The following is a 15,530-nucleotide window of genomic DNA, read 5'->3' on the forward strand; positions in this document are numbered from 1 at the left end:
CCATGCCCACATTGGCTATTGCAACCTCCTCCTTTACTTCACCGCACCCCGTACCAGTACCCGCTGCTGAACTACAATCGTGGCAGAGCCTCGGGGCCACTCTGGTCAAAGGGACCTGGCTTATGCCAGATGGCCGAGCCTGCCTCCCTCGCTCCACATACCCCGTGGCAGTTCGCTGGCACCATGATAAAGGGGGTCACTACGGCACACACGCCCTCGTGGACACCATCGCTCGCTTTTGGTATGCTCCAGGCATTCAACCCTATTGCCTATCAATAGTGAAAGCATGCAGCACATGTCAGCGTAATGGACCTGCTCCGCCTCTTAACAAAATTAAGGGTGCAAGACCTCCGCCTGCTGCTCCATTTCAACATCTTCAAATTGACTTTGCACATATGCCAAAGGCTTTTGGGAAAAAGCACCTCCTTGTTTTGGTTTGCCCTCTGACTTCCTGGGTCGAAGCTTTTCCTACTGCTAATTGTACTGCTGCCACAGTGGCGAAGATTCTCCTTAGAGACATTGTACCCCGTTTTGGCATCCCTCTTGTGCTCGACTCAGATCGCGGACCTCACTTTACTGGTCATGTCCTTGGCCGTTTACACCAGGACTGGGCATTTCACACTCCTTTCATACACCCTACCACCCCCAGTCTAGCGGGAAAGTTAAGCGTATGAATAGGGAACTTAAGTTTACATTGGCTAAATACTGTCAGAAAACAGGATTAAAGTGGCCTCAGGTACTTCCCTTGGTCCTGTTTCACCTTCGTACTTGCCCAACCCGCGCATTGGGATTATCCCCCTTTGAACTGCTCTATGGACACCCCCCTTTCAAAGGCGGGGCGCTACCACGTGCTGATGTTTCACTATTGGGAGGGGATCATATGACCGCGTGTCAGTTTCTCTCCCTACAGGCTCGCCTCCGTACGCTTTGGAAAGCCTCGCAGTTTTCCCAGACCGTGCCGCTGGAGGAACAAATTCACCCGTTCCAACCAGGGGACTTCGTCTGGGCCAAAAAGTTCGTTCGTGACGACACCCTCCAGCCAAGGTTTACTGGACCCCACCAGGTTCTTTTGACAACCCAGACTGCAGTGTTCCTGGAAGGACGCAAATCTTGGATCCACCACTCCCACGTCAAGCCAGCCGTAGTGGACCACAGTGACGGACCAGCAGCTCTTGTCACCACTGAGGACACTGCCTTCGACCAGTGGACCAGCTTACCTCTCTCAGACATTAGACTTAAATTGACTCGAAAAAAATGAGAGGACCCTTTATTCTGACAACTGTATGTGGTTTTTTATGCTTTTTTAGTTTATTTTCTGCTTATAAAGATAATGCTTTTATTAGATATTCCCACGAGGTTAAAACTCGTATTTTAGGAAATAAAAGTGATTGCTGGGTATGTACTCAATTTCCAGTAAATGCAGCACAGGGACTCCCCTTCACACCCATTCCCCTAACCACTGCTAATATGACTTGGATGCCACCGACTAGAATAAAAGATCCAGTCCAACCCAATCTTACATGGGACAAAACAGGAGTGCCAATTAACAAATATTTCAGGGTAACCAATCAAACAGGATCACTGTGTTTTGTTAAAAAAAAGGGTCAACTTTTGTGGAAACAAGTAAATGCAACATATATTTTAATGGCACCGCCTTTAGTAAAAATCTTGGCTTCAAGCCTTGCGCATCCCTCTTATCCCATATGTGGATCCCTCACCCCGATCCAACCTTTTCAACTTTTTCATGGAGGGGCAGGTTTTCAGAGTCAGTTTTTAAAAAGCCCTGCTCAGATCTCGAGGGTGTCCAACTAATTGTTAAAGGATACACAATTGCCTTCTACAACTGCTCAAGCAGTACTACACTGCCCTTTGAGGACAACACTACCAAATTGTGCCTCTGCAGTTCACACAACGACCCCTCTGCGTTACCAGGGGAACAGTGGTACAACGGGTGGTGGGTTACCTCCTACTTTGAGAAATGAAATACCCAAAACGCATTATATGGAACATACTGGGTGTGCGGGCCCAAGGCTTATTATTTTCTCTCCCCTGATTGGGCAGGGTCATGTTATTTGGCATGGCTAGCACCGCCTTCTCGCATCTCCCTCACTCCCCCTCATTTTCCCCACGTTCGTAACATCCGTGAAACTGACAGAGCTATTAATCTCCGTGATGGTTTGTCCTGGCAGTGGTGGGCTGGTCACACTAGCTTGAAGGGTGCTATCATCCGTCTACAGGGACTATTAGAATCTTTGACCAATGAAACTGCAACCTTATTTGAAAATCAGGCCGGGGAAATGTCCCAGCTGCGCCAGTTAGCTTTGCAAAACAGAATGGCTTTAGATATGATGTTAGCAGCCCAGGAAGGAACTTGCGCCCTCATAAATGAAGAATGCTGTGTTTTTGTAAATAACACCTACTCTGACACTTTTCAATGTACCAAACACCTAAGGAAAATGGCTAAAAACTACTCCTCTGGCCAGCCACCTTATGATTGGTGGGGAGCCTTATGGAATTGGCTGCCCGGACTTGGGTGGGTTAAAAACCTCTTGGTGGGTGTTGTTGGGGCCATAGTAGTCCTTATAATACTGTGTTGCTGTATTCAGTGTGTCCCCTCCCTCATAAACTCATGTAAGTCAGTTTATTCTTTTCCCACTTCAGCTAAAAGCCTTACTCTCTTCAAATTGGCCCAGGCTGAAATTGCTAAGCGCCCCTTAAAATCTTGAAATAGGGTGTAGCTTTTTGATTAATAGTTATCTCAAAGCTACAAATGGAGGAATGTTGGGTCTAAACTTTTGGTGAACTTTGGGGAGCCAAAACACACCCAGACTGGCCATCTCTGCATAATCCTTTCTGAACCCTTTATCGAACAAAGCACTGACCTGCAAACTACTCATGACACCCCCTTTCTCAAGTAGCCATTAGCCTTTATCTCTATGCATTTACTTGTTAAACTTGCTTTTCCTGTAAAATCTTGATTGATTATGCATGACCATTATCTTTTGTTAATCACTTTGTTTACTTCTGTGTATAAATATTGATGCTCACCCCTAATAAAGGGGCCACACTTAATCTAAAGCTTTGAGAGCTAAGGATAGTGTGAGCCCGTTAATCAACGCATTGGTGTCTGGTCTCTGACAGAATTGTGTGCCCCATACCAACTCCGCACGAACTCGGGTGCTGGAGAGGTGAGTGAGGACTTGCTTTATTACCTAACACCCTCACATCAGCACAAAATTCTGTCAGGAGTAGGATACAGATAGATAGGGGAGTTACCAGGAGAACAATGAGACAATATGAGTCAGCATGATAGGCAGTGGTCTCAATACACCATTGTCAAGTTTTTTGTAGGCATCATGCTAAAAGAGAATTTTAAGGAGGATAATGAGATAATTTTGCAGATGTTTACGAGGAGTCCTCCCCAGTGTGAGGGCATCATGGGTGAAAGCATAAAGATGCTTATTTGAAAATTTAACAAGCAGATGATGGGGCCTTCAGAGGTGCAAGTCAACATCTTGATACTGAATGAGAGATGATAGGTAGGGTGGAGATTGAAGACAAATCGGTTATGTTTGATGTAATAGATAGGGAAGCCAGTTGAGGAATGCAGAGGGAAGGGGTGACATAGTCAAAGAGGTGGGCTAGGGAATTGATCTTTGCAGCTGCATTCTGTTTGCGTTCTGTATGCCAGAAGCTGGGAATGGGCAAAAGGGGATGGACCACTTGATGATTACCTATTCTGTTTATTCCCTCTGAGACACCTGGCATTGGCCACTGTCAGAACACAGGATACAGGGCTAGATGGACCTGTGGTCTGATGCAGTATGGCCATTCTTATGTTCTTATGGATATGAGTAGGGCTAGATAGCATCTGTCAAGGCCGAAGAAAGGATGATGCAATAATCAAGACACAAACTGATGATAGCCTAGATGAGAGTTTTAGCTGTGTGGGTGGATAAGAAGGACCATAGCTTAGAGAGGTTACACAAAATTTGGATATATCCTGGAAGTGAGAATCTGGAGAGAGGTCTGACTTAGAGATGATACACAGGTTATGTGCCTGATGGTGATGCAGACAGGATGATGTTGTCCACAATGATTGAGAAAGCAGGTAGAGGGGAGGTCTTGTGGGAGAAGATTAAGAGCTCTGTTTCAGCCATGTTGATATTGAGCAGACATCTACGAGCAGATGTCAGAGAGACAGGCCAAGATTTTAGTTTGTACAAAAGGAGACAGGTCTGGAGTGGAGAGGTAGAACTGTGAGTCATCCGCATGGTGATGGTAGTTGAATTTTAAGTTTACAGATAATGAGATAAAGGAAAAAGCCCGTGGAGCCCCCACAAAAAGCTGGAGGGTAGATGAAGAGGATCTTCTGAAGGACATGCTGAAGGAGCAATTAGAAAGATAGGAGGAGAACCAGGGTAGGACAGAGTCATGGAAGTGAAGGGAGTACAAGATTTCAAGAAGAGGAGCATGGTCAACTATATTGTAGGCAGCTGCCAAATCCAAAGAGGATGAGGATGGCATATTAATTCTGAGCTTTGGCTAGGAAGAGATCATTAGAGACTTGGGCAAGAGTGGTTTCAGGGACTTCATGGGGAAAAAACTGCATTGGAGAGGATCAAGGATAGTATTGGAAGAAAGGTACTCCAGACAGCAATTGTAAATAGTGCATTCAATAATCTTAGAGATTAAAGAGAGAAGGAATGATAGCTGGAGAGGCAGTAATAGTATTCTATAGCTTGGAATACCAGATTCAGTAATTACTGTTTTTTTCTCTCTCTTTTATTTTCTCTCCTTTTTGTAAAATTTGGGGAGGTGGGTCAGTCTCATTATTAAGAGATATATGGAAATAGATCTCCTGCAGGATTGGCAAGCACCATCTATAGCTCCAAGCTAAGCTTTGTTCAATAAACATTCCCTCTTCAGTCACCTTTAGTTTCAGCAATATTCCTTTGGTCAACAACTTTGGTTCCTGTGTTAATAAGAAGAGTTTCTTGCGATGGTTCTTTCAATATCAAATTACGAAAGAGAGCAACACACTTCATGAAAAAAATCCATAGAAAATCAAGAGTTTTTAATGTAGTTGGTTTCTCCCAAGATGAAGGCACAAACAGCATAGTCACAAGAGGGATTCAGAGGGTGCCAAAAGGTGTGAGACTAGGAGTATAAGCAATATCTATATCTAGCTAGCTATAGATATATATTTTTTGCTGTGTAGGAAGAAACTTAGGTGTAAGTGCATTGGAAATCTTAGGATGAGAAATGAAGCTTCTCGATACTGAAGGGTGAGAGTGAAGAATCTGACACTCCAAAGTATTTGTCTCTTTATAAAATAGTACAGGTACTCCCCAGAGATTGCTGTAATCAGTTAAGATAACAAGATTTTTGATTGAAACATTCAATTTATCCCCACTTCTCTTTAGTAAAGCCAACATTATAACAAAAGTGCTACACTTAATGTAGGTAACACCAGTGTTGTATTACATAGTTTAAGTTAAAATTTTCTGAAAGGAGGAGAATAAATATGTAAAAATTAGGCATGAAGGTTAGCCTGTCCCTATAGCCTAAGTCTGTGATTCATTATATAATGCACGTATTGTTGACCACAATGCTCAGGATCACTAGCATCAGTAAAAATAATTCATATGAAAATAGTGTTCAAGAATTTCAGGTGTCTTTTGTCACTTCATCACCCAAGCATGCCATTTACTTTTATTCAGCTTTATACCATCTGCAAGGGGATTAAATTCTGTTTGTTTTGTTATATTAAAAGGCTTATTCTAGTAGCTCCTAGACAATTGTCATTAGGGAGAGAACAATGACAACAGGCTTGAGAGGCCGAAAAACTGAGGGAATTTATCCAGTGGTTGCTGGTCCTATCTGGGGTGACCAGACAGCAAGTGTGAAAAATTGGGACAGGAGGTGGGGGATAATAGGAACCTATATAAGAAAAAGATCCAAAAATCAGGACTGTCCCTATAAAATTGGGACATCTGGTCACCCTAGTCCTATCACATGCATCTTTCAACCTAGTTTATCCCCAGTGGCAGCCTCTGACTTCAGTTCACTTGTTACCAAAGACCTGATTATTTCAGAGGTGCTAAGTAGCTATTTGTTCCAATTGACTTCAAGATGTGGTTGCTCAGCACCTCTGAAAATCAGTGCCTACAGCCTCAGAATGTGAGTTACTGAGCTCCCTGCTATATCATTGTCTTCAGTGGAAGTGGAGGGAACCCAGCACTTAGGGTTTCAATTTGTGAGGTACAATAGTACTCAGTACTGTTTCTGCTGCTTGCTCTGATTAAAGAATGCTGGCTAACTCTCCGATTACATTTGTCTCCCTTACCATTACACACACGCATAGTAATGACTAGTTATTCATCTCTGCCTGATCTCTTCCTTTTCATCAGCCCAAGTCATTCACGAGAATGACTTAATTTCCTCTTAAATTCTGCAATAATCATTACCTATTTACCTTGCATTTACAATTATTCACTCTTTCTCATAAGTGTATCCAGGAACAGTCTCCTCACAGCAATCATAAATAAACCATACTAATCAGTCAGCTCAGGGCAACCATCTATTTCATCAGCTGTTTCCTTACTCCTACACATCCACATTTCTGGGAGGTCTCACCTTAAATTTTTTAATATTCCATAGTAGTTCAGTACAGGATCATTTATGTAAGTAATATACACACAATTCGATTTCAGAGGGAAAATGCTTGTCTTTCCCGGCAGTTTAAGTATGTAGGACAAATCATTCTTTTCTAACTACAGTCCAGATCTCTCATCAGTTACAACCAGGTTTTGATTTTTATTATTCTACTCTTCATAAAGTGATTTTTTGAGAAATGTCTCACATGGTGTCCTAGTCTATGGGTTCATCTTGCCAGATTCTGATGTCATTTAGAGCAATATAAATCCACAGTAACTTCTTTGAGTTCAGTGGAATAGCTCCAGATTTACACCATTGTAAATGAGATCAGAATCTGGCTTGTCATCTTTACTAATAGACATTTATTTTTCCTCCATATATTATATGTACAATATACAGGGTGATCTGTTAGCTTGAATACTCATTTATACTGTGATACATGATTTACTAATAACACAGGTTTAACACCAATCAGAAAATAGTCACACAGTTTTTGTTTGGTATGTCAGCATCCCATCTATTTTTTATAGCATGTCTCATATTTAGGAACTAAATAAATGAAGCAAATGCTTTATAAATTGTATTGATTTAGCAGTGTCTCAGGGAGAAGCCACTTCATGTTTCATAGCTGATCTAACTGATTTTGATGTCATATGTCTGACTTGCAGATTTTTTAAAATATTGTATTTGGGGTATTTTTATTGCACTTGTAACTGTTGAAGTTATAAATATATTTACCATAAGCAGATCACTGATTTCTTCCAAGAGGCTTCTTCCTAGGCTGTACATTACTTTATTTCGCTTATTCTAGAGTATTCTTACAGGAAGAAAGCTTCAGTGTAGCTCCAGTTGTTCTTCCTGCTGGCTCCTGCCCCCTACTTTTATATGCAATTTGAAGAGCTTGTTCTTCACTGAAAATGTCTTCCAGATTTTTTTTTTTCAGTATTCTGTTTTGTCAAATGATCCAAAAGAAGAATCTGACTTGAAAGGTTATTTCCATATGGGAGCCAGTTTGGAAGAGTGCAGTTCCTCAGATTTCTACACATATGACATGCACATTGTTGCTCTGTTGCAGTGGTGGGCAACCTGTGGCCTGAGGGCTGCATGCGGCCCCACCTCTTCCTGCAGCTCCTGTTGGCTGGAAAATGCAAACCGAGGCCACTGGGAGCTGCGGGGGGCCTTGCCCGCAGATGGTCAATGTCAGCAAATTGTCTCACAGCCCGCAATCAGATTACCCTGATGGGCCGCAGGTTGCCCACCACTGCTTTATTGTCATATCAGGGGAAATAACACTTCCTTTATCTTTTTCTTGAACAAAGTTATTCAGGTTTTTTTCTTTGTTTGTTTTGTTTTTTACCCAAAATGTGTTGGGCACTGCACATCTTTGCCCCAGCTTTGTGTTTTGTTGGACTCAAATTTAAAGGGCCCAATTTGTGACCCTTGCACTGCTCCTACCTTACTCAGGAGTCTTGCTGAAATCAATAGACTTCTTAGTACACATAATGGTGGTAAAATTAGTGCCTGTAAAGGTATCATTTGTAGTAATGATACTTCTACCCTTTCATCTGAACTTCTCTCATTGTATCCCGGTTCCTCTGTCTCTCCCCGTACTGGGGCATACTTCAGCGTCCATGAAGCTGCTGCAGGAGGAGAGAGAGGGGTGCCACCAGGGTAGGTCCCCAAATTTAAAAACAAAGAAGGTGCTTTGGTGTTTTTAGAAGAGACTTTGTGTCCTTTCCCCATCCTGCTTTGTTTTCCTCTTGCACTCCACTACTGGCTGACAGCTATATTTTGAAATTGTCAGCAGGGATATCACTATCATAGAACACATAGCTAATTCAGTCTTCCTAGCTGACTGACAGGTCAGGAAAAAATCCCCTTCTCCCTGCCTGTGAAATCCGAGGCATGGTAAATGCTCAGTATCTCCCTGCACAGAGCATAGTCAAAGGGGCTATAAAGCTGCCAGGGCTAAAGGACATAACCCCATATTAAGGGAAGTTTTCATCAACTATTTATGTCTTTTTTTTGGCATCGAACACTAGTTTTGTTTCTCCAATCCTTGACATTTTGGGAACATTTTTTCTTTTTAAATATGTAAATTCTTCCTCAGCCCATTGGAATGAGCCCCTGGAGAATCTGTATTACGCTTCTTTATTGACATGATCTAGGACTCTCTAAGTCTGAAAAGGGGGGCAAAAATACTCTTAATTAAAAATTGCAGAGAGACTTATGTGCTAGAAATGTACAAAAGAACATTTTTCTTCGTTTTCAGTGGAACCTACCTTTATACACTTAACCTGTTCTGTCACAATCCCACTGTGGACAGGGACATAGGACTCCCCTTGCCTGCAGCCTCTTTATAGTGAATGGATCAGTCAGCGAGCCCTGAACCATAATACTTGTTGATGACTCAGAATAAAGAATTTTAAGTCACTTCATAAAATGTATAGTCGAACTCCAACTTGTCGAAGGCTTCCTATTACCTATTTTTGAGAGAGTGAGCCAAACAATAAAATTATATGTTGACTTATTTTACACGGCCTGTCAAGGTTCCAGTGGGAGTCTACAGCCCTGTAACAGGATTCATTCACTGTTGGGACACCTTGTGGCTGCATCTGAGGATTAGCTCCTTTCAGGTCTGACTACCCCCTTCCTTAGGTTGCTTACACTGGTTCTCCCTCACTTTCCAGGACTCTTGGTGCTCTGTCTTTGTGACAGCCTTCCAGCCAGGACACTATATAGTCCTTCCCTTCCGGGATATCACAGTACCACTGGATCAGCTGTCCACATGCCATTCCAGACAGTCTTCTGTTCCAAGTCCAGGTCCTGTGCCACTTTCCCGGCAGCTGATAGAGGATCTCAGGCTGACCTACTACTGTAGGTTCTGTTGGGTAAAATCTGTTTCTGACCTGTTTTGTGAAATGTCCATCTTGGATTTGTAAAAGGACAGCTAAGCCTCCATCTTGGATACCCTTCTCTTCAGATGATTTAGTGCCCTTTCAGCCTTTTTCAAATCAAGGAGGCGAAAGAGCAGGGCAGTTAGTGTCATGTGACAGCCATAATCTGCCTAGCAATTGCAGGTTATTTAGTGAGTAGCACGCTTGTCACTCAGGCCTGTCCATCTGAGTGGCAGCCAGTGTCCCACACAGTTCAGCTAGCTGCAAGGAGCCCCAGCGGGACCAGGACTCGTAGGATTTTGGATTCTTGGTTTCTATTAACATACCTGCACTCAACTGCTACACACCATTAGTGAGCGCATATTTGCACTGGACTATGAGGTCAAGCAGAGACTGTGTGGGAAAACACTGATGACCTACCTGAGGGAGAAGATCTGCCCAAGAGGGAGAAGACCTGTCCAGAGGGAGAAGAATGCCTAGTTCCTGAGTTCCTGCTTGGTGTCCAGCACCCCTGATTTTCACCGCTATCCTTGTTGGTATCCTGAGTTTTTGTCATTGTGTCCCTGTCTTCAGGTATGATATTGCAATACCCATTGTGGTTTCCTCTGTTTTACATCCATAGGTTAAAGGAGTTTAAGGGCGCTGAGCTCCATGCTCTGGTAACTGTTAACAACCAAGTGTGTCTTACTTATGTTGTTTATTGTCTGAAGGGGGTCCTTGTCTAGTTTAATGACGAGTGGCATAATAAATGTGTGTGTGTTACATCTTATTCTGCCTCTGTCTTAATAAATCACACAATCATAGATGCGGGAGGGGTTGGGATCTGCAGACAGCCCATCTTCTGATCTGTGTAGACCAGGGGTAGGCAACTTATGGCATGCGTGCCAAAGGCAGCATGCGAGCTGATTTTCAGTGGCACTCACGCTACCTGGGTCCTGGCCAACGGTCTGGGGGCTCTGCATTTTAATTTAATTTTAAATGAAGCTTCTTAAACATTTTAAAAACCTTATTTACTTTACATACAACAATAGTATAGTTATATATTATAGACTTATAGAAAGAGACCTTCTAAAAAGGTTAAAATGTATTACGGGCATGCGCAACCTTAAGTTAGAATTGAATAAATGGAGACTCGGCACACCACTGCTGAAAGGTTGCTGACCCCTGGTGTAGACCGTAGTTAAATTGTTTTGGGCTAACAGTTCTAGCCCAGGGACTACAGGCTGCTTGCTCCCAAACCCCATTGCTATTTCCGTGGACTCCTTCCTACTCCATTCTCTATCTTCTGGACCCTTCCCCTTCTGTATTTGCCAGCCCAAATTCCCTTCTTCCAGGGAGTAAACTGTAGACTACTTCCTCTCTTTGCCTTCTTGCCAGTTGCTATAGTCCCAAACACACATCTGTTTTCCCATGGAGTGACTGCAGACTTCTTCCCCTGCAGTCCCTTTCTGTTCTCAGCGTCATCCCTTTCAACAGGCCCAACCTGCTCCTTCACAGCTGAACTTAATCTTCCACTATGTTTTACTGAGCTCCAACTCTCCCCCAGGTACAAGAGATAAGGTGAGTTGAACTAATTTAACCTGCTCTGCCTTGTGCATGGTGGACACCCTATCACAATCCTTTTTGACCCAGATTGAGTTACTTCTAAATGAACCAAATTTCCATATTTGCTTTATGTTTAGATCTTCAGGGAGAGAAGACAGTTGACGAAGGCAAAACATGGTTAGAAAAAGATACCTGCTGCTATGGTGGTTTCTGTTAAAAGTTAACATTTGCCAACAGTTACCACTTAGAGGTACTACATATTTTCTCTACACTTGAGCCATGTCTATGCAGGACCTTTTTCCTTAACATTTTCCAGTTGACAATTTTCTAATACCAGTGCAGCCACAGTAGTAGTAGCAGCCATAGCAGAAACACTAGCACTGACTGGCTGCCATTGTTTTAACCAGTGAGATATCGAACCCTGCTCATAGAAGGTCTAGTTGATATAATGGTTAAAGTGATAGTAGTAACTTGTGATTTGCCCACACCTGCACTCTCACCATTGCTACCAGTGTTGGAGTTGCACTGATTATAGCAAAAATGGGAAACTTTAAGAAAAGAGAGGCAAACACAGAAATTGTATCTCAGGCCTGGTCTACACTATGCGTTTATACCGATTTTAGCAGCGTTAAACCAATTTAACGCTGCACCCGTCCACACAATGAGGCCCTTAATATCAATATAAAGGGCTCTTTACACCGGTTTCTGTACTCCTCCAGCCTGTTAGCCACTCAAGCACTCTCCTCTGGGCTGTGCTAGCCCTGTCTTCGTCTTGCAGATTAACAACAACCTGTTTCCCAGTCCCTGAGTCCCTTTTGAGCATTCTCTTGTGATATGCAGCCACTGGCAATGGCTACTCAGAGAAATCCCAGACCCTGTATAGCAAAGGAGCTGTGTACCCCAGTTTACTGGTTTTACGTTAAATCACTGGTCCTCTGTGACATATAGCACTTGTACTAAAACAAAAGAAGGTTTATTTGAAAAAGAATAGAGATTCAACTAGAAACAAGGGAGAATGCTGGAAACAAATGGTTATGATACAAAACAAAATTGTAAAACACAAATTAGAGTCTACACTTAATAAGACCTTTCCTAGCTAATAAAATAGGTTCTCCCCCATCAAAGTTCAGTCTGTTGCAGATCTGGTTGGCTTCATACGAGCCAGGATACAGTCATTCATGAAACACCCCTGGTCAACAAGACATCTCCTCCTCAGTGAATAGATGTAGAGTGTCTTTTTTCACCCTGTGATATACTGAAATAGTGTTTTGTCTTTATTCACAGACCGGGGGATCCTGTCTGTTATAATGTTCCTTTTTCCTCCAGGTGGATTTGATTGTTTGCAGTTTTCTTTGATGGTTTTCCTTTGACTGTTCTGGGATGGGGCAAGGGTAGACAATCAAACCTTTCATTGCCTCACTGGCTGACCAGGAGGGGTGACAACTTCCTCCTGCTTGAATGGGCCATCACCAAGACATGATTCCCTGGTGACTAACTTTTACTCCAAGACCATAATAAGACATAGTTTTCAACATGGTTACATTATTCCTTAAATATTATTCATGCACACATCTTGCAATGATTATGAATATTGATCAGTTACATGCTGTCCTTCATAGATAAATACCATGAAAGTGGTGTACTACGTGTAGTGGGTTTGTCAGGTCAGAGACAGGAGTTGCTTGTAAAGAACAGGGAATCCTTTGCCTCTTGGTACCAATGGACCTCTCTATTACTGTAACAGGGTGGTTTGCCTGTGGGGTGGAGGACCTGGGGCTAATCCAGCCCTGATTCCAGGATGAGCCACACTTTGATTGAATCAGGTGGTCCCCATATAAAAAGAGCAGGAAGTTGTAGTAAAGAACAGAAGCTTAGGAGGTTGCAATTATGTCTGTAGAGAGCACGAAGGTGCCTTGCAGGGTCTTGAATCAGTAGGGAAAAATTTGAAAAAGTAGAGAGAGGGTGAGAAAGTTGTCCACAGAGGCCTGGAAGAGACCCTCACTCGGTCCATTTGGGGGAAAACTGTAAAGGCCAGTTGGGCTAAAGACTGTGAGCTTGTGTTTTATGTTATTTTGGGTTAATCAGGAGAAAGAAACTGAACTGAGCTTCAGGCCTAGAGGCCCTGGGTGTACTAGAGGACTCAGTAAGATGGGGATCCTAAAGAGAGAAGGAAAACAGAGGCAGGGTGCTGTAGACTGACTTTTGGGCACGAAGAGGTGCTTGCGTGGTGGTCAGCTCTGTAACAGTTACAAATGGGTATAACTCAGAGAGAATGTGGGGCATGCTGGAATTCTAAAACTAGATCTATTTTCAATGTCTCCTCTCTTTAAAATGGGCTGCACTGAAATCCCCCAGAAGCTGGGGATGCCTGAAATTTCAGTTGGAATTCTGTAGTTTAAGCCTATCCCTAACATCAACATAACCTGTTATGATTTTGGATAACAGCACAAATGTTCCACCCCAGAAATATTTATTCCATTGGCATCCATTTTATCCGCAGGAAGGCTTTCTGCATTGACTGGATCATTCATAAATAATTAATAATATTAAAGTAATTCTTTTCTCATTACAGATGAGCAGGGATCCTTGTTTTCCAATATTAAAAAAACCAAATTCTCCTAAAAACTCCCCATAAAAATCCACCTTTTTCTGCTATTAAAATGAAACACTGAACTTTAGTTTCCATAGCTACAATATATATAGGTAACAATTGAACACAATATTTTATTGTTACAATGGAACCCCGTTTATCTAATCTAATTAGAACTGGGGCTGGATTGGATAATAAAAAATTCAGATAATATGGGGGCTTCAGCCCCAAGCGGTATGACTCGGGCTTCAGCTGAAGCCTGAGACACACTGCTGTCAGTGAGAGCCCTGCTACTCGAGGTGTGGTCTGTCAGCCCTGGTTTGGTTAATACAGAGAGCCAGATGATGGTGGCTCGGATACACAGGGTTCTACTGTATATGTTTTTTCCCCCACAAAATGTAAAAACAAAAGATTCTCTGTAAAAATGCATTTTTCCGTGGCAAATGAATTTCTAGGATCTCTGCAGATAAAGTACGTTGGTGGTGTGTGGAGCTTTTTTTTTTTTTTAAGTTGTGCAGAGAGTCTCCTTGAATTTCTGTAGCAGAAGAGAGAATGCACAGCCAGTCTAAGTCAGTGGTTCTCAAACTTTTTTTTTCACAGACCACTTGAAAATTGCTGAGGGTCTAGGCGGACCACTTAATGATCTTTCCAAATGTTGTTTGTACCATTATCTAACTATTGTAAAGCACTTTGGATAAAGCACTATATCAGAGGTAGGCAACCTATGACACGCGTGCCGAAGGCGGCACACGAGCTGATTTTCAGTTGCACTCACACTGCTCAGGTCCTGGCCACCGGTCTGGGGGCTCTGCATTTTAATTTAATTTTAAATGAAGCTTCTTAAACATTTGAAAAAACCTTATTTAGTTTACATACAAAATAGTTTGTTTATATATTATAGACTTTAAGAAAGAGACTTTCTAAAAATGTTAAAATGTATTACTGGCACACACAACCTTAAATCAGAGTGAATAAAGGAAGACTCGGCACACCACTTCTGAAAGGTTGCCGAATCCTGCACTATATAAAAAAACCTTAATAATAATTAAAGGGGTTTTTTTGTTCTACAAATAAAAGCACAAAATACATATTTTAATATCAATAGTCTTACCTTTCTAATGTGATGGATATGCCCTCTCTCCTCCGCCGCGGCATCCCCCCGAGCTGTGGTTGGGAAGGAGCAGGGTCTTTCCAGGCACCACCGCCCAGGCACACACCTTAGTCCACGAACCACCTGAATGGAGCTCGCAGACCACTGGTGGTCATGGACCACAGTTTGAGAACCTCTGGTCTAAGCGCTTATCTTCATTACTGGGGTAAGTTGACCTAAGTTAACGATACTCCAGTACATAAGTCAACATAGCTTAGGTTGACTTACCCAGGTGTCTTCACTGTGCTGGGTCAATGGGAGACACTTTCCAGTCAACTTCTCTTACTCTTCTTGGGAAGCTGGAGTACCGGAGTCAACCAGAGACTGCTCTGCTGTCAATTTAGCTGATTTAGTGCTCTGCCGTCTTCACTGGACCCGCCTTCACTAGACCCACTAAACCGACACCCGCTGCATCGATTGCCGCAGCATCGGTCTCCCCGATAGTGAAGACAAGCCATGAACAAGGAGTCCAAGCTAGACAGATTGAACATAATTAATTGTGGCAAGAGTCTGTTTGGCTTCATACGGCAGCCCCCTTTAGCTATTCCAGAGATGATGATAACCACCAGTGTAATGTGATGTGGTGTAAAAAAAATAAAGACAATGATCAACTCATTTTTGATCACTTGCATGACTTTGATCTTTTGAAGCTTTTTGGTTGTAAGTCTGTTCGTAAACTGTTCACAAA

The 15,530-nt window shown here is 42.6% G+C and overlaps 1 protein-coding gene across 2 annotated transcripts in view; it reads left to right on the plus strand.

The window, feature by feature from the left end:
- Nucleotides 1–9,780: 9,780 nt before the first annotated feature.
- Nucleotides 9,781–15,530, plus strand: part of TMEM108 (transmembrane protein 108) — a 348,023-nt gene continuing 342,273 nt past the window's right edge. For both annotated transcript variants that reach the window (XM_030551122.1, XM_030551124.1), the window contains exon 1: nt 9,781–10,130. The gene's annotated coding sequence lies outside the window, so the exon portion shown is untranslated. The remainder of the gene's footprint in view (nt 10,131–15,530) is intronic.

Source organism: Gopherus evgoodei, chromosome 2 (assembly GCF_007399415.2).
Source record: "Gopherus evgoodei ecotype Sinaloan lineage chromosome 2, rGopEvg1_v1.p, whole genome shotgun sequence".
Taxonomy (NCBI): domain Eukaryota; kingdom Metazoa; phylum Chordata; order Testudines; family Testudinidae; genus Gopherus; species Gopherus evgoodei.